Genomic DNA, 25,009 nt, shown 5'->3' on the forward strand with positions numbered 1-25,009 from the left:
AAATAATTTGTTGAGCACCTGCACTACTACCTGGAGTACGGTGGAGGGCTTGTGTGTGTGGGCGCTGGTGTTCGGCTGCCTAGGCTCAAAACCTGGCTCCACAGCTTACTGGTTCTGTCACCTTTGGCAATGCGACATAACTTTCCAAAGCCTCAGTTTCCTTATCTGTATGAGAGTGAATAAGAATAGGATCAATTTATAGAGTAACTAACACTGATTAATACTTAAGGCCGTTAATACTTAGAGCCAGCAGCAGTACGCTGGGCCTGACTCCTACTGGCTCAGGAAAGCCAACTGTAGTTGGCTTTACTTTCAAGAACTTTGGTAGCTTGAACTTGGCCATGGGGGAATATTTACACCATGGAAATTGGCAAACACTGCAATCCAGGCTTCTTTTTTTTTAGAGCTGGGTTACAAGCGCGACACTGACTATATTAGCATCTGATACAAAGTCAGCACTAAGTAAACAGCAGTGATTATAGCAGATAAAGTGCACTAGGGGGAAAAAAGTAGATACTGCTAGTTCATACAGTCCTTTTGCACAAAACGGAAAAAGGCACCCTTCCTTCAAGACACTTGACTGACACTTGTCAGGAAATCCTCACATTAAATGTAAACTATAGTGTGAATAGTGACATCTAGAGTTTCGCAATGTGTAGCTTAGAGAACTAACTGCATTTAGTATTCTGGCAAAAAAACCACACCCCTAGTGACAATTTCATTATTCCATCATTGTTTTAAAGGTCATTTTTCTCACTCAGGAAGTTTGTGAGTGGTTCCCTATCATTTTATCTTCAGATATACTTTAATGCTGATGAAGAAATTGCTTGAAAATAAAGATATTTCTTAAATAAAACAAAATATTTTCTATTCCAGGACATTTTGAAACACGTTTTCAGTGGAGAGAAAGATCTGAACAGAAGCAGCAGAAAGAGAAATAAACAGTCACTGGAAACAGTAATGCTGAAGGGAAGGGCTGGGGGCATGTATAGCCTATCACAACTAAAGCTGGATAATCTGCAAGGACAGCCAAACAAAACCAAACAACAACAACAATGACGAGGATTTGGACATGAAGGGCTATTAAAATGGGGCAAGAACTGGTCTCTCTCGTTAGTGCCCATGTCTGCATTAAGTTGTCTGGTTTACTGCCTCCCGCCCCCAAGCTGGGCTCCAGTTACACAGCCAGCAAGTTCTCACAGCCTCAAGGTGGCCATCCTTGGGGGGAACCCTGAAGATAGCCTCCCTGGCACATTCCTGCTGCACTCACAGGGTCTGCTGCTTCCCAAGTCTCAAAGATGTGAAATGAAACCCCAAGGGCTACATTAACCAAGGCCAAAAGCATGCACAACCCAAGCCAGCGGTTATGGCGAAGCATCCTGGATTCCCATGAGAAACTCTCTGGATCTGGTTCGCCTACGTCACATGGGTCCGCAAACAGGAGGCACAAGAGTTTAAAAATACTGCGATTGCTGGAGACTTCCCTGGCCATATTTAGGTCACAGGTCTCACAGTGGCAGGAAAGAGCTGGAAAGAGACAAAGGGGCCTGGAGGGAGAGAAAGAAGGCGAGAAGCATTGCCCACATTCGGAATCGGGACACGATACTGCACCCCCTTCCTCCTCCCCACCCTATCCCCCTACCCCCAAGGCTCTCTTGAGTGCTTGTTTTCTGTCCAAGGAAGCTACAGCCCGAAGTACTCCTCCACCATCCCTGGACATCTGCTTGGCTGGTCTATTTTCTGCTACAGGCAGAGGACAGGAAGGAAGAGTTTGTTTCCTGTAAATAGAAGGAGAGAAAATTACAGCTATTATTGTTTTGACAACGGAAGCCCTCCCTGAAGCTTGCACCAGGGTTCATTCCTAACAAGCATCAAGTCTGAGTTGCCGGCTCTCGGCAGAAATTCCTCCCAAGGGGTCCCCGGGGAAAGCTGAAAGCCTAGATGGCTTTGCATTAGATGTCTAATGGCATAAAGATGTAATTCTGGGCAATCTTGATATTGGGCTGTGGAAATGGAATGCAGCCTGTGTTTTGATGAATGTTTTGATGCAAGCTCCTACTATCCCAGATGAGCAAGCTGGAGCTTGACCCTTACACACACACACACACACACACACACACACACACACACACACACACACACACACACACCCCAAGGTGGAAGATGCCTGATAATGCAAATTATTTATGTTCTCTTTTAACTATCTCCCCTTGTTCCCTGCTCTCCCAAAATTCATTTCTTTTGAATATTCCTGAGTCTTTTAAACTATATCTAGCTACACACATATTCAGTGAACAGCTGTAAAACTACCAACTGCATCCTGGGTATGCTGCTTCCTACTTTCAACATTGGATGTGTCCACGTGTTCTTGGGAATATATTTGACTACGATCCTCAGACATGCATTTGCTATTTTTAGATGTTTGAAATTAATCTTTTACCTAATCAATGTTTGAAATCTAAAAGGAAGGAGGAAGGAACCAACGGAGACTATGGATTGGGAGCCAGAGGAAAACCTACTACTATGTCCATTAACTAATGAGAATGAGCTTTGTTACTCAACTGGTGTGATAATCTCCTATTGATAGCAGAAGTAAACTTAAGTTTGATAGTCGAAGTAGGATTCGTATTTTTGCCAAATACATTAAGAAGGGGTTGGTTAGCTCTCTTTGCTGAACTTGCAACAGTAGTAGAACACCCAAAGCAGAATTAAGTCAGCGGGATGATTTTCACCCTGGACTGTCTTGACCCCACACTTTTCAGTTGTCCTATTTCACTGGCAGCTCCTTTTAGCATCCTTTACTAGTCCTTCGTCCTTGGTTCCACCTCCAAATAATATTAAGTCCCAAAGCTCATTGTGAGTCCTTCATGTTTTATCTAGACCTGTGGCTTTAATAATACCTATTGCTAATGGTTTCCAATTTGTGACTCCAGGTATCACCTGTTACCTAAACTCCAGACTTAGAAACCACAGCTGACCTGACAGATCCCTTGGCCATCTAATATATATCTCAAATTTGACATGCCTAAAACAGAACTCTTGTTTTCTCCATCTCCAAACCCGTTCCTTGTCAACATGTCCTAGCTCAATGTTTGTCACCGCCATTCACCTAGCTGCTCCATCAGGAAATCGTCCCTGAGTTTTCTTTTCCCATTATCTCCCATATCCAATCCACCAGCAATTCCTCTGCCCTCGACTTGCAGGGACCATCCTCTGTTTATCTTTCTCCAGCCCTAGAGCTACTCTCCCGGTCTGAGCCGCTGCCACCTTTCACCTGCACTCTTGCAGTGGGCCCCCATCTGATGGCTCTCCTTAGATGTTTGCACACCCAAAATCCTTCTGCACACAGCGGCCACAGTGCTTTTTTGGAAGTGTAAAGGGCAGGAAATAATTTCCTTGTTTAAAGCCCATGACTACCTTCTCATTACATTAGAAATTCAATCCAAACACCATAAGTTGACCTTCATAATCCTGCCCCAGATTATCTCTTCTGTATAAACTAATCCTCTTCATTCCCACACCCTAGTCATCTTTCTCTTCTCCAGAGCCTTCCCTCCCCAACTAGAACCTCTGCTGGGAATGTTCTTCCCATGGAATTTTATACCCTTGCCTTCTTATTGACAGTCAAGCCTAAGCTTAGCTGCCACCTGCTCGGAGAAGCTTAATGCCCCACCCTGTCTTATTTTTATCTGTTATATTTCTGTTATTGAGTTTATCATTATCTGGTGGTTTCTTGTTCATTTACTTGTCTATTGTCTTTTCCTCCAACTAAATCATAAGCTTATGTGAGTAGAGGCCTTATCTTCATGCCTAGTGATGAGGATGAGCCTAAGTGCCTAGAAGAGTGCCTGGCATGCAGTGATATTGATAACTGTTACTGAATGAGAGAATCAATAAATATACTCTCAGGGGCCCTGACCTGTGCTGGGACATCAGGAAAGCTTTTCCTGAAGAAGTGTTGTTTGAGCAGAATCCTGAATGACAAGTGGTAGTTAACTAGAAGAATTCGAGGAAGGGAAGAGGAGAGAAAAAAACATTCCAGACAAAAGAAACAGTAGGTGGAGAAACCCGACATGGGAGGGGCACTGCACAGTTGTTACACCATAAGAAAGGAGCATGGTTTGTAGTACAAGGAATGAGGAGAGGAGTGTAAACTGAGGCTTGAAGACTTCTAGACAAAGTTAGGGATTCTAGCCTTCACTTGAGGGCTCTGGGAAACCACTGTACACTTAAGCAGGCAGATGGCATCTTAACACTTTGCTTTCTGAAAAAATGCTTTGGGCTGCAGTGTAAAGAGGAGGCTGGGTGTAGGTGACCTGCCTACTAAGCTTCCTGCCAGTAGGAGGCTCCTGCAGGGAGCTAGAGGGAAGCTCCTGGTACCTGGACTAAACTCGTGGTGGAGGACATGGCGAGATTGGGACAGACTCCAGAGATATTTAGGAGGTAAAATAAAGAGTGGTGTTTAATTAGATAAAGCCAGAATGATGGTGGGTGGGGAGAGCCTGAAGTGTAGGTTTTTAGACTTGCATGCATACTTGGATGGGTGGTGGCACCAAAGGGAACATGAAAGAAAATTAGAGTGACAAGAAATACCAAAAGCTTAGTTTCCTGTGTGTTGAGTCTGAATTCCTTGAAGATAGCCACGTGGAGATGTGGAGGTAGGCAGCTGGACTCAGGAGCCGGGAGCTCAAAGAAAAAGTGTGATGGTCAGGAGGATACATTGGGGAGCGCTGGCTATAGCCAATGAACACTCTGATGACTGACAAGGGCCACTTTGCATTATTTGTACTTGCCACAGAATCTAACACACACATATAAGCTCCTACAGCCATTGCCATTAGTTAATGTGTCTGAAGGCAAACTGTACAGGTTATCTTAAACTGTACAGGGTTCCAAAACTAGGTGAGTAATGAGACAAATATATTCTAAACAAATATTTTTACTATAATTCTATCACAACTGTCTCCCGGATTGAGGAATCATAACAAAAAGGGTACATTTTCCTTACTCCCAAAGTAGTTCACAAAGTTTAGTAGTTGCCCACCTTGCAATTCTGACCCACCTTTCATTTTATTCAAAACTGGACAGCCTGACAAGAGTTGATTGGATTAGAGGTGCATAAACTTATTGCATTTGAGTTTAAATTGTTTTAAATGAGACATAAACATGAGTGTGGAAGTGTGTCAGAAGATACACACACAAAGTGCTGTAAATAGGAGGGTGTCCATTTTATAGAAGTGATTGATGTTAGTTTCCTCTGGTTTTCATAACAAAACAGCACAAACTGGTGGCTTAAAACAACAGAAATTTATTGTCTCACACTTACGGAGGCCAGAAGCCTGAAATCAAGGTGTTGGCAAGGCCACACTCCCTCCAACCACCACCCCACCCCCATCCAAGGATTCTTCTTTACTCACAGCCCCCAGGGCTTGTGGCAGGATATCTGTAATCTCTGCCTTTATCAGCACCCGACCATCTTCCCTCTGTGTCTGTGTGTCTCCGTGTCTTCACGTGACATTTTCATCCCTGAGTCTCTTTTTTTTTCTCTTCCTATAAGGACCCCAGTCCCATGGATTGGGGTCCACTCAAATTGAGGATGACCTCATCTTAACTTATTACATCCACAAAGAGCCTATTTCCAAATAAGTTCACATTCATAGGTATTGGGAGTTGACTTCACTGTGTCTTTTGGGGAGCACACAATTCAAACCATAACGTGGACTATGGGAGCTAGGGAAAATGGTGTACAAATGTGCAAGTGAGGGCTCAGTGTATGAGTGTGTGTGAGTGTGCATGCACGTAGTAAAGAACTATAACCAAGTAACCAATTCGTTGATCTCTATTCTGCTTCCTGGTCCTTGCTTTCATTGGTTCCTTGGATAGCTTTTATGCTGTCCCATGACTCCATTCACAATGAGTAATGGATTGTTTCCAGGCTCTCACTCCCACTTTTAATGAATACCAACACTAATTAACTGACAGTAACATGTAGCTGCTCTTGGCTTCATGCGTCTCTCACTGAGGTCATAACGGCTGTTGGTAATGTAATTTATTACTCTGCAAGGCACACTCTGGGACTCTCAATGTGAAGACCATTTTGGCAAGTGCCAAAGCAGTATAAGGCAGGCCTTTCTTGGTAAGGTAATATGTTCCATAGCTCCTGGGCCTTGGCATAGTGACGCATCAAAGGCATAATGGTTCCACTGGAATGCTGTAAAGATTTCCAACCACAGTACCATCTGCTGGGAGGAACAGAGGACTGCTGTTTGAACAAGGACTACTGCTTATAGACAGTAGAATCGGAATCGGCAACAGAACCCCCTAAATTATCAGAACACAGTACATTTTACTATTATTAGTATTGTTAGCCAAAGAATTGTTCTGGGGATGAGTGACAAAATGGCATCTCAGGAAGAAACAACACTATACAAGCAATATCAAGGATTTCTGATTAGGAGAATGGCAGGCACCCAAGCCTTTGTGTGCCCTGCAGTAAGGTCACCTGGGCAGCCTGCTATAGGACCCAACTCTGTACTCCACCAAATTAGCTTTACATGAGGAAGCCGTCTTGCTTCTCTAGAGGATCAAAGTAGCTGGACCCAATCCCAGTGTTGTGCAGATAACCAGGTCACAGGATACATTTGCACCCTGTTGTACTCCTAGTACACCATGCTGCAGATTCCTCTGTATTTCCCAGTTTATATCCATAGAAGGAACTTGGGTTCGCATGCTTCCTTCTATTATCTGCACTAATCTGGTAATCTGAGATCATTTATGTACCCTCCACTCTTGTTTCAATGCTTCTGGAACTGTGTTACATTTTTTTCTCATGTATGGGGCTACTGTTCCCAATGAAGTACTTTTATCCTTCCTATAATAACCTTTGTAATAATAACAGCACCTCCTCGTAACACTTAAAATGCTTGTCTCACAAGGGCAGCATGATAAGGGAAAGTATGCCAATATGATTTTTAAGTGACATCTGATTTGTGAAAAATCACAAGACAGTCTACCCAAAGTAATAAATGACAGTGAAAAAGATATATTAATATAATGAATAAAATTAATATAACGAACAAAGAATCAAAGAGAAGAATGTAAGTTAAAATGAATTTTAGCTGTTCCATGGTGGGTGTTTTGGTCAATGTGCCACGCTTGGATTCATTCTCCTTTTTCTGCTGTTCAATTCACATATAGAAAGACCACTCTCTACCTACATCCATATATACAAATACATAATAAATGTGACCATAGAGTTTTGGGACTGACTTTTTTAAAAAATGCCAGAACTTAAATATCTAAATTGTTATTTTCCTTAGTCCTGGAAGCATGTGTGAGTTCTAATACTACTGTATTTACCTAAAAGCCTTATGGAACTGGTTTTTTTAGAAACACCTTTGAATTTAGTTTGTGAAAACTAAACAAAAAATGTATTCATAACTTTGTAGTTACATTTTAATTTTTTTATTGATGTATAATTGACATACATTATATTAGTTTCAGGTGTACAATGTAATGATTCAACTCTCACATGCACTATGAAATGATCACCACAATAAATCTAGTCACCAACCATCATCTTAAAAAGTTACAAGAAATGTTTTTCTTCTTGTGGTAAAACTTTTCAAGATCCACTCTTTTGCAACCTTCAAATATGCACTACTATACCACTGAGTGTAGTCACCGTGCTATACACCACATCCCTGTTACTTATTCATTTTACAACTGGAAGTCTGTACCTTTTTATCTATTTCACCCACCGTCCAACCTCCTCCCTCCTGGTGACCACTACTCTGTTATCATATCCATGAGTGTTCTTTGGTTTTGTTTGTTTGTTTTTTAGATTCCACATGTAAGTGAGATCATATCATCTTTCTCAGTCTAACTTATTTCACTTGTCATAATACCTTCAGAGTCCATCCATGTTGCTGCAAATGGCAAGATTTCATTCTTTTTTATGGACGAGTAGAATTCCATTATATATATTACATCTCCTTTATCCATTCATCTATCAATGAACACTTAGAACATTTTCATATCTTGGCTATTGTAATAATGATTCAATGAACACAGAGGTGTTTCTATCTTTTCAAATCAGTGTTTTTGTTTTCATTGAATAGGTACCATGAAGTAGAATTACTAGATCATATTGGAGTTCTATTTTTAATTTTTTGAAAAACCTCCATACTGTTCTCCAAAATTAAGAATACTCACTCTCACCACTTTTATTCAACATAGTATTGAAAATACTAGCTAGTGCAATTAGGCAAGAAAAAGAAATAAAACATCCAAATTGGAAAGGCAGAAGAAAAAGTATCACTGTTTGCAGACAACATGATTTTATATATAGAAAATCCTAAAAGACTCCACCAAAAAGCTATTTGAACTAATAAACAAATTCAGTAAAGTTGTAGAGTATAAAAGCAACATGCAAAAACTTGTTGCATTTCTGTATATCAATAACAAACTATCAGACAGAGAAATTAGGAAAACAACCTTATTTATAACTGCATAAAAAAAGAATAAAACACGTAGAAATAAATTTAACCAAGAAAGTGAAAGACCTGTACACTGAAAACCATAAGATGTTGATGAAAGAAACCAAAGACACAAGTAAATGGCAAGATATTCCTTGCTCATGGATTGGAAGAATTACTATTGTTAAAATGTCCATATTATCCGAAGCATTCTGCAGATTCAATGCAATCCCTAAGAAAATTCCAATGGCATTTTTCACAGAAATAGAACAAATAATCCTAAAATTTGTATGGAACCACAAAAGACCCTGAAAAGCCAAAGCAATATTAAGAAAGAACAAAACTGGAGGCATCATGCTCCCTGATTTCAAACTGTATTACAAAGCTATAGTAATTGAAACAGTATGGTATCGGCTTAAAAACAGATATATAAGCCAATGGAAGAGAATAGAGAACCCAGAAATAAACACACCCATGTATGGCCAATTAATTTGTGACAAAGGAGGCCAAGAATATACAATGGGGGAAGGACAATCTCTTCAATAAATGGTGTTGGGAAAACTGGAGGGCCACTGGAAAAAGAATGAAACTAGACCACCACCTTATACCATATACAAAAATTAACTCAAAATGGATTAATGACTTGAATGTGAAACCTGAAACCATAAAACTCACAGAATAAGACATAGGTAGTAAGCTCTATGACATCAGTCTTGGGGGATCTGACTCCAAAATCAAAGGTCACATCCTAAAATTGTCATCAAACTATTTAATCATTTTGAATACTCATTATATGCAGAAGTTAGTTCTAAAAATCTTTGTCTTTAAACCAGCCTCCTTGAAAGAAGATTTATTATCACATTTTAAACTTTATAATCTTAACAACAAAAGTGATACATGCTCATTATAACAAATCAGAGATATAAAGGAAAATAGTAATCCCCATTCTCTTCTCTCCCTTTAATCTCATCTTCATGAGCTAATAAAATATGGCACATCCATGCTAAAGAATAATAAACAGCTGTATGTATTAACCTGAAGGGATGCCCAAGATATATTTCAATTAAAAAGAAAAAGAAGGAAATTCTTCAAGTATTTAACACCAAGTTTCAAAATGAAGATGACAGTGATTCAGGCATAAAAAAAAATACAATAGTTACACTATTAGATATAACCTAACAAAAAAAAAATCCAGGAAATCAGATGTGAATTTCATCATCCCATTTTATCACCATAGGGAATATGATAATCCAAGGCTAACATATTATTAAACCATTGTAAACTCTGCCTGAAAAAGAGCAACAATTTCACCATTTGTGACTTTCTCTGGAGTCATGCGATAGACACCTACATAGCAATGTCTGTGTTTCCCTGCTGAGTCATTCTTCTAGCCCTGTCACCTTCCTAATGTCATCACAGTGACTTGTCAGTACATAAGATGCACACTGATGAAAAATGCTGCATGCCAGGTTACAAAGAGAACCTTGTACAAAGACCATCACATAATGTGTCCACCAACAGTCATGAGATGTTTCCTTTTATCTGTATATTTTTATTATAATTAGTGTCTTCGATGTTCATGATGTTTTGATGTTCAGGAAAGAGGGAATGCTCTTCATAATGTGTAAAATAATGAGAATCAAGGTCATGACTGAAGAAAAGTTCTAGTGTGCACCATAAAGTTTAAACTTTATTTCACTTGGCAAATATTTATCGAGTGCCTCCACTCTGCCGTAAGAGATTTAGAAATGGGCACACTGGTCACCACCCCAAGGTGGCAAGAGACAAACCAGTAACCACATTTACACGGTGTGAGAGGAGCCATGATGGAGATGAATATAGCTTGCACTGGAAACCCAGATATTGGCCACCTATCCTACTTAAGATTGTCTAAAATACTTGTAGAATCACCACATACCACAAAGAAGCAGATACAGCTGAATATTAAGTTTGCTAAATAGCATCGAAAGCTCAATAATTATTAAGTCAAGTGGAAAGAGAATTGGGCAATAAATTACATAATAATTGAAAATCAAAGGGGTTTATACTTAAGCTCTTCATTTTGAAAAACCCAAAGACAGACTCACATATATTTATAGTGGAACCTTAAGATAATGCTCATTGGGAATAGGAAGAAACAAACTTTCTAACTTAGGCAATCAATTTATCAAATAAAACTCTTCATTGGTCACCATGCTATCCAAATCCATGTAAGAATAAGCCATCACACAATGAGGTTTAACTATATTTATACAATCCTAATAAACAAAAGTCACTGAAAATAAAAATCTTATCTTTTGATTTAATGTTTGTTGACAGGGAACAGAGTTCCGTGAGACACAGCAATTACAGCTTAATTCAGCTTCAAAGATGAGCTATAAAACAAAAGAATCCCAGGGTATCTATAAAATAAAAGAATCCCAGGAAAGTTTTTTAAATTGAAGATGTGTTAGCTTTAAGAACATCTGCATACTCCACTTAAAAGGAAATAGTAAACTTCATAAAATATTTCCATCAACGATTACTTTTAATCTAAAACCATGATAATCTATAAAAGCACAATTTTAAACCTTGAGCTTTTCTTTTTAAAAAAATTTGGTTTTCTCAGTTTTCCCCCACAGCAGAGTGGTATTTGCTGATTTTGCATTTGTTTGTATAACATAAGGGTTCTTTTTTTTTTAAAGATTTTATTTATTTATTTGAGAGAGAGAGAGAATGAGAGATAGAGAGCACGAGAGGGAAGAGGGTCAGAGGGAGGAGCAGACTCCCCGCTGAGCAGGGAGCCCGATGTGGGACTCGATCCCGGGACTCCAGGATCATGACCTGAGCCGAAGGCGGTCGCTGAACCAACTGAGCCACCCAGGTGCCCCTAACATAAGGGTTCTTAAGTGGTTTGCTTAAATGAAATATTGCTACCTTCATTTAGTGTTTTCCTACAAAGGAATAAAAAATAGCTATTATTTTTTTTTCCTTAAGGGCATTTTGCAAAGCTTCCAGTATATCATCACTTAGCACTCATCTACATACCAATAAATAACAGTTCCTTCTCTCTTTCCTTCCTTCCTTCCTTCCTTCCTTCCTTGGTCTCTCTCTTCCTTCAACAATATTGACCAATAACAATTACATGCTTATTGTGGCACTATCTACACAGATGCCAAGAGCAACTTTACAATTATGTCGCAACTATTCCATTAAAGGGGTTCATAAAACCCTGTAGTATTAAACTGCAAATATACATGTTAGGTTTAGAAAAATGAATACTTCTGATTCAGCATTGTTTAATAACTTCATCAGTAGGATGACTGAATATTGAATATAAGCCTGGGTAGCAACACCTCAGGGCCAAAACTGTTTTTACTGCCTTTGAGGATATGCTCTGAATTCCAAGTGATCATGGTAAATTGGGAATGTGGTCAGATGGACACTGATTAAAATCACAGAGAAAAATTGCATGCTAACTTAGAGGTAGAAAAAATATGTTATACAAATAAAATTATTGAGAATGACTTTTTATGTGAAAGAAGATGGAAAAATATCACCCAGTCTTGGACTCAGAGTGAATGCAAAATGACTGTTCTAGCAATGTGGCATAGTCATTTCTCAAAGTATGCATAATAGGCTCTAGAAGGTTAATTCTTGCTTGACTCTCATACAGTATTGCCAAAGTACACTACTCAGTTGGGATACACCCATTGAAAGAAACACTGAAGCTGAGAGCAAAATTCACAGATATGTCTGTATTTGTGATATTATTAAGTCTCCTAGAAAAGACAGACAAGTGGCCCCCAAGTCTATTCCCAGCATGACCCCAAACCACCATTCTCCACTTCCAATGAGGATAGACTCGAGGACACATGATGAGGAAAAGCAGATAAGTGAAGGAATAGCCAAGAAACAAAAGCTGCCTCTCTGGTCTGAGATCATAGCCTCATCTTATGGAAATATTGGCAGTGCTGTCCTTCCTAGAAATAGGGAGGAACAAAAACTAAAATACTGTCTTTAAAGAGCTAATTAATAAGTAAGCATCCTCTCAGGAATTGCAAAAGCAGAACTCTATTTCCTTTTTGACTGGAGCATATCTGTATATATGAATTATTTACATGTGACATAGAAGCTAATAAAGTATTATGAAGAACTTTAAGTGTTATTTATTTGCTTCTTTTATAACCTGCCTCACATCAGAAAGGATTGTAAGTGGCTCCCAATGATTCTGGGAAGATGGCAGTTGTAGAGGCATGGTACCTAAATATTCTTGAATCCCCTCAGAAGAACCGGAAGAGCAACTATGATAACAAACTCCGAAAACTGATGGGCAACGTGCGCAGCAAACTAGGTAACAAGAGAGTCCCCATGGGCTCCAACTAGGAGGAGCCAGAGCTCCTGTAGCTACAAGACCCACGCAGGACCATCCTTGGTGCAGGAGGAAGCAAAGGAAAGGCAGCAAGTCATCTGCCCCCCCGCCCCGTGAGAATGAAAGAACCCCAACAAGCTCTCACTGAAGGCCCCACAGCGGCTTAGCCTGGAGGGTTTCACCAAAGCACTCTTTCAGGACTTCCAGTGAGAAGAAATTGCTGGGATAAAATCTCCTTTGAACAGGCAGGGCCAATAGAAAGGAAAGAAAGAGAATGTCCAGATAAGTATTGTGAAAAGAACAGAAGAGGGAGCCCAAGAATCATGAAACTAGAAAAGATACCGCAAACTACCACCATCGCTCTAAAAATACTGGAAAACTCATTTTCCTTAAAAATTATAGCATCAGAAAAATATCAGAGTTGAATCCCATACGAAGTTATGCAATGAGAGAGAGAGAGGAAGAGAGAGGAAGAGAAGAGAGCAGAACAAGATCCCTACAAATAATAAAAATCGTCAAAGAGACATGCCCACTAAAAGGTAAAAAGCTTAACCTCATATTTAGAAGTGATGGAAATGAAATGGACAAAATGATAGAAGAGAAAAGAATAACAAATTAGAATTAGGAAAAATGAAGTGATTGGAGAAAAGGGAAGTTTGAAAAGAAAGGTGACAGAAATTGTTAAAGAATAAGACGTAAAATAAAAATGCTATAATTTAAGACTAAGCTAGCAGGAATTCAGGAACAAGTAAACACAACAGATAATATCTTTGATGAATCAGATAACTCAACAAACTAGAAATAGAAGAAAACTTCCTCAACCTGATGAAGGGCATCTGAAAACTCACAGCTGAGATCATACTTAATAGTGAAATACTGAGTGGTTTTCCTCTAAAATGAGAAACAAGAGAAGGATTTCTGCTCTCACCATTTCTATTCAAGATTGTGCTGCGGGGTCTAGCCATGGCAAGTAGGCAAGAACATAAACTAAAAGGCATCCAGATGAGAAAGGCAGTAACACTACCTCTATTTGCAGATGGCATGATCTTATATACAGATATACAGATCTTATATACAGAAAATCCCAAAGAATCAATTTTACAACCATTAGAACTGAAAAAACAATTCACCAAGGTCACATGATATAAATCAATACACAGAAATCAATAGCATTTCTGTACATTTGCAAGGGACAATCTGAAAGTGAAATTAAGAAAACAATTGCAATTACAATAGCATGAAAAGAATTAAACACATAGGAATACATTTAACAAAAGAAGTCCAAATTATATACTCTGAAAACTACAAAACATTAATGTAAGAAATCAAGGAATACAGAAATCAAAATCAAAATCTGGCTTCTTTGCACAAATTTACAAGCTAATTCTAAAATCCATATGGAAATTCAAGGAGCCCAGAATGGAAACAATAAAAAAATAAAAATGAAAAAGACCCTGAAAAAGAAGAACTCATATTTTTTTATTCAAAACTTTCCAGAAAGCTACAATAATCATAGCAGCATGAAAATGGCATAAGAATATATAATCATAATACAGAGCAATAGAATAGAATAGTCCAGAAATAAACCCTCCCAAGTGAAATAAGTCAATCAGAGAAATACAATTATTATATGATCTCACTCATATGTGGAATTTAAGAAACAAAACAGAGGATCATAGGGAAAGAGAGGAAAAAATAAAACAAGATGAAATCAGAGAGGGAGACAAACCATGAGACTCTTTTTTTTTTTTTTTTAAGATTTTATTTATTTATTTGAGAGAGAGAGAGAAAGTGAGAGAGAGCATGAGAGGGGAGAGGGTCCGAGGGAGAAGCAGCCTCCCCAGTGAGCAGGGAGCCCGATGTGGGACTCGATCCCGGGACTCCAGGATCATGACCTGAGCCGAAGGCAGTCGCTTAACCAACTGAGCCACCCAGGTGCCCAAACCATGAGACTCTTAATCATAGGAAACAAACTGAGGGTTGCTGGAGGGGAATGAGTTGGGGGCATGGGGTAACTGGGTGATGGACATTAAGGAGGACACGTGATGTAATGAGCACTAGGTATTATATAAGACTGATGAATCACTGACCTCTACTCTGAAACTAATAATACATTATATGTTGATTAACTGAATTTAAATTTAAAAAAATTAAAAAAGGAAAAGAAATAAACCCTGCCATTCACAGTCAATTGATTTTCAATCAGATACCAAGACAATTTAAGGGTGGAAAGAATAGGTTTCTCAACAAGTGATATTGGGACAGAGAGTTATCTATACTGCAAAAGAATAAAGTTGGACCCCTCCCTCACCTAATATACAAAAATTAACTCAAAATTGATCAGAGATTTATATGTAAGAGCTAGTGTTATAAAATTCTTAGAAGAAAATATAGGCATAAATCTTGAAGACCCTGTATTAGATAATGGTTTCTTAGCTATGATGTCAAAAACACAAATATCAAAAGAAAAACAGATAAATTCAACTTCATCAAAATTAAAATCTTTTGTGCTTCAAAGGACATGATCAAGAAAGTGAAAAGACAACCCACAGAATAAAAGATAATTTTCAAATCATATATCTGATAAGGGACTTGTATCTAGAATATATAAAGAATTTTGCCAACTCAACACAAAAAGACAAACAGTTAAAAAAATGGGCAAAGGATCTGAATATGCATTTTTCTAAAGAAGACATACAATAGCAAAAAAAAAAAAAACCACACATGAAAAGATGCTCAAAATCATTAGCAAGCAAGGAAATGAAAATCAAAACCACAATGACAATACCACTTTATAACCTACAAGGATTGCTATAATCGCAAAGATAATGAAAGTGTAAATGAGGATGTAGGGAAACTGGAATCCTCATTCACTAATGATGGGAATGTAAAATGGTGCAGTTACTTTGGAATACAGTTGGACAACTTCTCCAAAGGTTTTACAGATTTACCATATGACCAGCAATTCTACTCCTAGGTTTATACCCCAGAATAATGAAACTACATGTCTACACAAAAACTACTACACAAATGTTTGTAGCAACATTATACATAATAGACAAAAATGGAGTCAACCCAAATGTTCATCTATTGATGAATGAATGGATCAGTAAAATGTGGTATATCCAATGGAATATTATTCAGCAATAAAAACAAACGAATAACTGATACACATTACAACATGGAAGAACCTTGAAAATATTATGCTAAGTGAAAGAAGCCAGTGTCAAAACACCATATGTTTTATGATTCCATTTACATGATATGGCCATAATAAGCAAATCTATAGAAACAGAGAATAGATTAGTGGTTGCCTAGGGGCTGGGTGGGTTGGGGGGGCTTAAGGAAATTGGGGGTGACTGCTAATGTGTATGGGGTTTCTTTTTGGGTGATGAAATGTCCCAAAATTGATGGTGATGATGATGGCACAACTCCACAGATACATTTTAAAAACCATTGAATTTACACTTTAAACAGGTGAATTGTATGGTATAAGAATTATATATCAATAAAACCATTATAAAATGTATTTTTAAGAGAACTGGATATAAAAAGTTATTTTAAAATTCAAAAATAAATGATAGGATAAAAGAGACTCATGAAAATATAATAGATATGGAAGACAGGCAGGTAGAAGCCCCCAAAGGGGGAAAAAATCAAGTAATGGGATAGGACAAATGCTAAAATCTGTAATTCAAGATGGGCTTCCTGAGAAAAAGAAACTTGAATCTTTATACTGAATCATCAGCATTGATAATTACTATTACTTAAAGAAAAAATATCTGAGTGGAGATTATGGATGGGGATGGGGATGGATGAGATTCAGAAGGAACAGGTAAGGGCCTCCCTGAAGGTGAGTAATATTCTGTCTCCAAAGCTTGGTCATAGAACTACAGATGTTTGTGCTTCTGTTCATCTTTACACCTCTCAAACGTGTTAGAAATATTCTATCGTATGTTCGATATTTAGTAAAAGCAACTAAATTGACTAGTACCATATGGCAGGATCTAATAAGTGCCTCATGAAGAACATAGACAAAGTGAGGAAAATTACCCTGCAATGAGGGTGTGAGCTTTTAAGTTGAGTCTAACGATATCTAACAACTGTGGAGCTCTTACATACACCAGGCATGATTTAAAATACTTTACATTCATTAATTAATTTGATCCTGTGAACCACCCTTAGAGGTAGACACTATTATTTCCCTCTTTGGCAGATGAGGAACCTAAGGCACAAGGTTCAGTAACTTGTTTAAAGTTTACACAGTGAGTCAGTGGCAGAGCTGGTATTTGAACCCAGATGGCCTGGCTTCAGGGTCCATAACCTTAATTTACAAGGCTCTACTCTCTGTGGGTCTGCTTCGGCAGGGGTGGCCATGGTGGTATAGAATAGTTGGGAGTCAGGCCAGCTATTCACAAGGACAAGAGGGGGAAGGGCAGGCAACTTTTTGAGATTAGTCAGAAGGCTAAATTGGGGTCAGATCCAGAAATACCTTGAATGCCATGCAAATCGTTATTATCTGATATCTGGTCTTTACCTTAATCAGTGGCAGGTATTAAACATTTTTAAGCAAGCAAAGAAGAAGCTATAAGTCATGTTTAAGAAATAATAAGCTAGACTGGAAAGTTGAGGAAAGAACCGAATGAAGACAGAAGATCTATTTGGAGATGGGATGAATTTAAAGGGGGTGACTTTGAGCCAGGAACCAGAATCCTCAAGTACTATTTTTGACCACAGTGCTGAGCCATTCCCAAGGGAAATTGTGTGCAGGAGACCAAGCCCAGCAAAAGCGTGTCCTTTAATATTTTGGAGTCTTGATTCCTGACAAATGATGTCTCCTGCTTGAAGCCTGGTGAATGGATTGTGTGGAGAACTCTGTCTTCTTGACTAGAGGCAGGACAAGAGCTTAGACCAAAAAGTGCCATGAAGTCCCATAATTCTTGGCCCTCAACAGCCCACCACCCTTATCGTGAGGCAAGAGTCGTCTGAGAGGGGGAGCACGGAGAGGTGAGAGCAAGAAGGCCCAGGGCATCTCTTGAGCTGGTGTAACACACGCCCGCATGCTACAAGTCCTCCCCTCCTACTGCTCCTCACACATCACAGGGCTCGGGTAGAGACAGGCTTCCGGCCATACCTGCAGGCAGCAAACACTCCTGCAACCGGCAAGCCTAAGTGATCTAAACCCCAGCTGTGGTGGTGGATATGGGAACAGAAAAAAAGGATTTGCCATGAATTCACAACAACTGACAGGTCATGAGATAAAGGGATGGAACAATTAAACATGAGAGTTTTGAGCCAAAACAGCGACAATGGTGGTACTGAGAGAACCATGGGAACCAGAAAGAGACGCTTGCTCAGAATAGACAATCATTCTCCTTCGCTTTCTGAAGCATCACAGAATAGCGAAACTCAGGAAATTTAAATGAAATTTTATATTCCTTCTGCTCTGCCTTGAAGGCTTCAGTGAAGGCTAAAAACTCTATATGTAAGTTCTCCTTCAGGTTCATGGTTTTCTGTATTTAGAGAGAGACTTTTTTTAAGGGCATGTACAGTACAATCTACTCATATTCCTTTTTATGAGGTATAACAGAAAATGATATGGGTTTGTTAATAAAAATAAGTTTCGGGGCACCTGGGTGGCACAGTCAGTTGAGCATCTGACTTCAGCTCAGGTCATGATCTCAGGGTCCTGGAATCGAGCCCTTCATTGGGCTCCCTGCACAGTGGGGAGTCTGCTTGCCCATCTCCCTCTCTCCTCATGTGTGCTCTCTCTCTTTCTCTCTCTCAAATGAATATATAAAATCTTTAAAAAAATAAAAATAAGTTTCTATTTCTTGAGTACTTATTTGTCCCAGGTATTATGCTAAGCATTTTATACACTACTGTAATAAAGCTTCACAATAGCACTATGAAGGGTATTATTATCGTTATTTTGTTGATTAGGAAATTTAGGCACTAAGGAATTTAAAAAGTTAAGAAACTTATTCCAAAGTACATGGCTAGTAAATGGTCAATCCAAGCTTCATAGACTGGGGTCTAACTTCGACATGTCTTATCCATGGTTACAAATGGTGTGCATACTGGCTCTGATTTCATTTTTGTAGCATCTAGCATTTTCCTGCCACAAGTTTTGCTCGTGTGGACACTACAAAATTAACATTTCTTTTAACTAGATCCTAATTCACTGGTTATTTCACTGAATTGCTAATTGGTTTACTCAGCACCCCAAATCCCTTCTTTATTTGTTAAAGCATGAAGTTGATTGAACACCTACCATGTGCAGAGCACATCAATCTACCGGACAAACCGAACACAGAAACTTTCCTTCCATGTCCATAGTTCATCATTTGTGGAGAGATATGCCTTGAGAAATAATGTACAGCATTCCAGAACCATGCAGGACGTCATTACACAGAATACCAGTTAGTCTGGGACTAGAGTAAAGAATTCTATTCTGGAGTCACCTATTTGAGTCCAGCTTGGAGAAAAGGCTCTACCTAATATGCAAAATAATAGCAATAACTGGGATGATAATCTAATGTAAATTATTTTCCACTGCCAATTTTTCTAAAGAGACTAAGTCAGTAACTTTAAAAACTTAAATAAAAAAAAAAAACTGGGGCGCCTCGGTGGCTCAGTCGTTAAGCATCTGCCTTTGGCTCAGGTCATGATCCCAGGGTCCTGGGTTTGAGTCCCGTATCAGGTTCCCTGCTCAGCAGGAAGTCTGCTTCTCCCTCTCCCACTCCCCCTGCTTGTGTTCCTTCTCTCGCTGTGTCACTCTCCGTCAAATAAATAAATAAAATCTTAAAAAAAACCCAACTATACCTCAATAGATACAAACAAAAAGACAAATAATTGAGATCATTTTTCAGAATCAGTCCAATAAAACAGCTATTTTTCATTGAATCATTCAGATGCTTCCTGTTCCAAAATGTTATCTGGGGCTGAGCAAGTTGTTCATTGCTTCAGTGATCTGTTTTGCTTTAGCAGTGGAGACTTAGATTGAGGAAAACATTACAGACTGAACGTTTAGAGAGGAAAGCTAGAAGGGAAACGTCACGGACCTGAGTCACCTCAGCCTGAAGCAGGGACAGTAACTCAGCAAGTCCTCAAGCACAGGATCGACTGATGACCCTCCTCCCTGCACACCGAGCCCTGCGTGGCCACAGGGCAGTGCCTGGTACACTGGGGCTACACAAACGAGTCTTGAGGCATGAACTCCTGATCCATAATAACAAGGTCCCTTCCCAACAGGTACAATGCAGGAAAGGGTAGCTCTCTTAGTGAGAGTTGTTTCTTGCGTGAAGTCTAAAAACCAAGCACAGGTTACCCCCACTATCTGTGAGTGGAGCGTCCCTATAAAAACCTTTGTAAGTTGAAATGGCATAAAGAGAAAAAGTCATTGCCACTAAGTTATATGGAAAAAATTTTAAAGTGTTCTCAGATCCAATAAATAACCTGTTTTAGGCTCTTCTGACACCTTTGGATGATTCTTGTGAATGGATGCACAAAATAAATCAAGATAAAGCACAGATGCTCCCAGACACAATTCAGAGCTTTGGCTGCTCGATGCTGAGATGCTGGGGAGGGAGCTCGGTGGCGGGGGTGGGGGGGGGGTGGGGGGATGCGCTGCTCAGACTGTGCAGCTCCTGTGACAACTCACTGCAAAACAAACACTGAATGCTATTTTTGCTTTTCATTCTTTTTGCCTAAATGTGAAAATCCTCTTCCGATTTCTTTCAGTTATCGAAAATAGGTACTAAAGTAGGTCTTTTGTGAAAGCAAAGTGGCATACTGCAGACTTTGGATTCGTGGGGCGATACCTGTATTTAGAAGGGTTTAGAGTTAGGGATGACGTCTCTTGGGACATTTCTCAAAGAGGAGCCCGTTGTGCTCTCAGCGGCGACTTGAGTCGTAAGCTGCTGGTCCTTCATGAAAATTTGCCACAGTGATTTATCTACTCCCACCTATCCCATGCTCTGTGATCTCACATTCCTAAATCAGACACTAAAAAAGGATTTTAGACCTAAGTGGTGCTAAACTCAGAGCAAAGGAAAGAGGATAGTGACTTCCTAATGATCCTCAGTGTTTTTGTCTCCCAGTTTTAACAGCTTTATCTTAAAAATCACATCTCTTAATTATTCAAGATGAAAGTCGGGACACTTGGTAAGCCGCTTCACAAACGCTCAGCTCTCTGGCATTAAAAAAGTCAAACTGACGAGTAAATGACTTGCTTACGAATGCAGGGACTTAGAAGGGGACTCAAAAGCTCACATCTGCTTAGTCTCAAACCAAGTAATGCTTTAAAAACTCCCCGCATATTAAGTCATCGGGAGAAGGCCTCTTGTGACACTGCCCCATTTAAGGGAATCCATCATTATTGGAACTCACATCTCACTGTAACAGATCCTAATGCAGCCCTCAGCTTAGTCACACAGAGAAATACAGTATGTATTGAAATACAACCATTTTTTGCCTGTGTGGTAGAACACAGAAGCTATTTTGTTTCACAAGTATAACATGATGGTTTTTATGGGGGAAGTGAAGAATAATTTATCCAGTGGGGGAGGAATGTAATTAGCTTGAATACAGAGTTTTGGAATTGGGCCAGGACAAGAGCCAAGTTACTGATTAAAAAAAAAAAAAAAGATTCTATTTTGGATTCCAAAAATTAAAATAGTCCTCTTATAGAAGCTTGTATTCTCATGGTCATTTTCCCTCTCTCTCTCTCTGTCTCTCAAAGCAGACAATATTACCTAATAAGATACTAAGGGAATATGTCAGAAATAACATTTGCTAAGCATCTACTGCGTGGTAGGCACTGTGTTAAGCATTTTCCATTTTCACAATGACTCTGTGCTAGTCTGATGGCCAAGCTCCTTCCACCGCCCCCCTCCTGATGTCTGTCCTTTGACCCCCTCTGAGCCTACAAATGATCCCCTCAGTGGCATAATGCACTTTCAGAGGAAAGACCTGGCAAGAAACCCGAGCAGACTGGAATTAGGCTTGGGCTGTTGGGCAGAAAATTCTAGGGTCCCTGGGACCTGGATGATGGCCTAAAAGGCAGGATGGATGCAAGGAGCACAGGCTCCACAGGAATGTGCCCCTTGACCTTGCTTAGTCCTCAGTGCTGGCGTTGGCAGCCAGAAGCGGGACAGGGAGCCTGGTACAGAGATCCCCACGTACCATTCCACCTCCTGCCTTGGCCTAAGGCTAGCGCTATCAAACCGGGCCCAACTCCAAAGCTGAGGCTCTTAACCACTGGCCTAAATAGCTTCAGAGAACACGACAGGGGTTTGAAAATTGCTAGTTGAATGAATGCTTGCCTGAGAGACCCAATACCTGTCTTCTTGGAATTGAGTAGAAAAAGACTTGTAGATTGTCTATGAAACAAAATTGAACAAATGCTGGGCTATAAAAGCAAAAGTAGTGTGATCATCACGTTTTCAAGCCCGTGACATTTGGTGAGACTTTTCATGAGGGGCACCTTGCAGCTCGGCTGTCAGTAAAGGTGGTTATTCCCTGGGGCACAGGTTCCAGCATGCTGAATGTGCTGGATTGTTCTATCACTGTGCGGGACTCAGCATTCCCTCCATGATGAGCCATCTCAAACAAGCTCAGAGGCAATACTGGGGTCACAGGAGAATAACCCCAGGTTATGTTGCTTAACCTATTGTATATTTTTAGGGGTGGCTCAAGAAGTAAATAAAGGAAGTGAAAGTCAATCTAATCAGCATCAAAATTTGTCTCAGCAGGACTTCCTGGTAACATGTCAAGGTATCCATTCATTCCTATTGTGTTTAAGTAAAACAACCCTCAAGCATAAAGGAGATGGACGTTTAGAAGTTTTTGTAGTCTTTTTACAGAAGAAAGGTTTTTTTTTAATAAAATTTTTAATGATTACAAAATATGGCATGTGTTCTTTGGTAATAATTTTGAAAATATGGAAATGTAGAGTGAAAAATCAACCATAATCCTGCCAACTGAGACAATGACCATTAGTGTTTTATTGCACTTTTGTATGCTAAGAACATTACCAGTTACTCAATTACAGCTTCTCTTTTCACCTAACATTCAGATAAGCACTCTCCCATATTATTAAGAATCTTTGGGGCGCCTGGGTGGCTCAATCATTAAGCATTTGCTTTTGGCTCACTTCATGATCCCAGGACCCTGGGATCGAGCCCCGCATCTGGCTGCCTGCTCAGTGGGAAGCCTGCTTCTCCCTCTCCCACTCCCCCTGCTTGTGTTCCCTCTCTTGCTGTCTCTCTCTCTCTGTCAAATAAATAAATAAATAAATAAATAAAATCTTAAAAAAAAAAGAATCTTTGGAAACATCAATTTTAATAGCTACATAGTATGTCATCATGTAGCTTTACTTAGGGTTAACAATTTACTTACGAAGTAACTCTATTGTTCTCATTTTGTTTGGGGACTTCATTTCTTCCTGTTCTTTGTTTTTGCTTTGATCAATAATACCGTATTTATTTTCTTATTTGCCTTCAGTATAATATTATGCATACATGATTATAATATATAAACACATAAATATATTTTAAGAAGTAGGATAACTGAATCAAAGGGACAGAGTACTACTAAGTTTCTCCTAAATTGCTTTCTAAAACTGTGGATCCAGTTTAAACACCATATTTTCATTTCACCTCTACCACCATCATGGAGCACTGTCATTTGAATATTTCATACCAGGTAAGTAAACATGGAATCCCATTACTGTAATCTGTACTTATTTTTAAAAAGTCAATTTAAATAAATAAAATTATGCCACATTTACCATTGAAATGTATTAAAAAATCAGGTTAAAAATGCTTCCTTTCAATCACTAAGAAATACATGATAAAGAACTCTGAATTTGCACTGCTCTTAGACATCTTACTTTACTTATTGCTATTTTTAAAATCAGAGTTGGCGATGTCCTTGGCTTGGTGTACAGAAAGAGCGAGCGGCCTTTGGGGTGCATATTCAAAACGTGAAATTGAGTTAAAATGATTCCATTGTCTGCCTGAAAACCATATTCTTATACCCCCAAATTCAATTTCTTAAGAATCATAGTGGCTCTTACTGCTAGCTTCTTAACTTAGAAGCTTATCTCAATTTATCTTTTTTACACTTATGACATTTTATTTTTGTCACACTTCCCATTCTCCATATTACTGCATGCCATATGCTTATTTTTCAAAACTCAAACCTAATTTTTTTTGGTAGGCATCAATGAGGATTATGCATTTCCATTCAAGCTAACTCTGTTTAAAAACAAACAAACAAAAAAGAAAAAGGAAACAGGTATGAAGATTACCAGCCTGGAGGGAGTCTCACTTGCTAGAAAAGCCTCTACACACCAACTTCAGCAGGATGTGGGATTTTTGCCACTGACTTTTTTCCATTCATGGTCTCACTTGTGAACAGTAGAAGTGAAGGGAGCTGGTTGGTGGTCTGCGCCTGTCCGGTCAATGCTGGGAAACTGTCAGGATTACAATGCTCCTTTGTTGGCTGGCTTGGCAGCAATGCCAAGAGCTGAATGGGCCACAGAGACTGAACTAGTTATGACGACTGCTTGGTCCTCTCAAATGACCAGAGGCCCTCCCACCTCTTTGCCTGGCCACCCTGGGATGACAGCATGGATGTGGAGATGCTCCGATTCCTCCCACTGATACTGTGTAGCAAGTTGGCTAATGGAAAATTCTGACTTCCTGACAATCTCTAAACCAGTAAGAGTTCCAGTCTCACTTGAAACTTACAAAAAGAAAAGCAGATCAACAAGATAACAAATAAAACATGAAAATGGTATGGTATAATGATGTGTTAATCTCTCTCACTGAAATTGTGTGGTGATTGCTGGCCATGGAGAGTAAAGAAAAAAAAAAAAAAAAAAAACCCAGAACAAAACCGAAAAAGAAGCTCCCCAGGATGATATTCATGGGGAAAAAAATCTGATCTGACCACTTTAGGTCATCATGATTTTTTCAGGTTTATTTTTGTCATATCAAACTTCCCAGAGCCCCAGTTTTCAAATTTAGGAGCAATCCCCCAATAATACAAAGAAGAAAACTGAAGATTGTGAAGCAGGTAGGACAAAAAGATTACTAAACGAGAAGTGAGCTGTTTTTTAACAGCTTTCTGCTAACCCAGACTCCTGGTTTTATTTAAGAAGCCCACAGCCTTT

General features: G+C 39.2%; 1 long non-coding RNA gene across 1 annotated transcript; it reads right to left on the reverse strand.

Moving 5' to 3' along the window:
- Nucleotides 1-217: 217 nt before the first annotated feature.
- On the reverse strand, nucleotides 218-24,296 carry LOC113927387. The gene is made up of 3 exons (XR_003521610.1): nucleotides 24,143-24,296; nucleotides 1,643-1,778; nucleotides 218-1,547 (listed from the first exon to the last, which is right to left on the reverse strand). It is a non-coding gene; the product is annotated as an uncharacterized LOC113927387 (long non-coding RNA).
- Nucleotides 24,297-25,009: the final 713 nt, after the last annotated feature.

Source organism: Zalophus californianus, chromosome 7 (genome assembly GCF_009762305.2).
Source record: "Zalophus californianus isolate mZalCal1 chromosome 7, mZalCal1.pri.v2, whole genome shotgun sequence".
Classification (NCBI taxonomy): Eukaryota; Metazoa; Chordata; class Mammalia; order Carnivora; family Otariidae; genus Zalophus; species Zalophus californianus.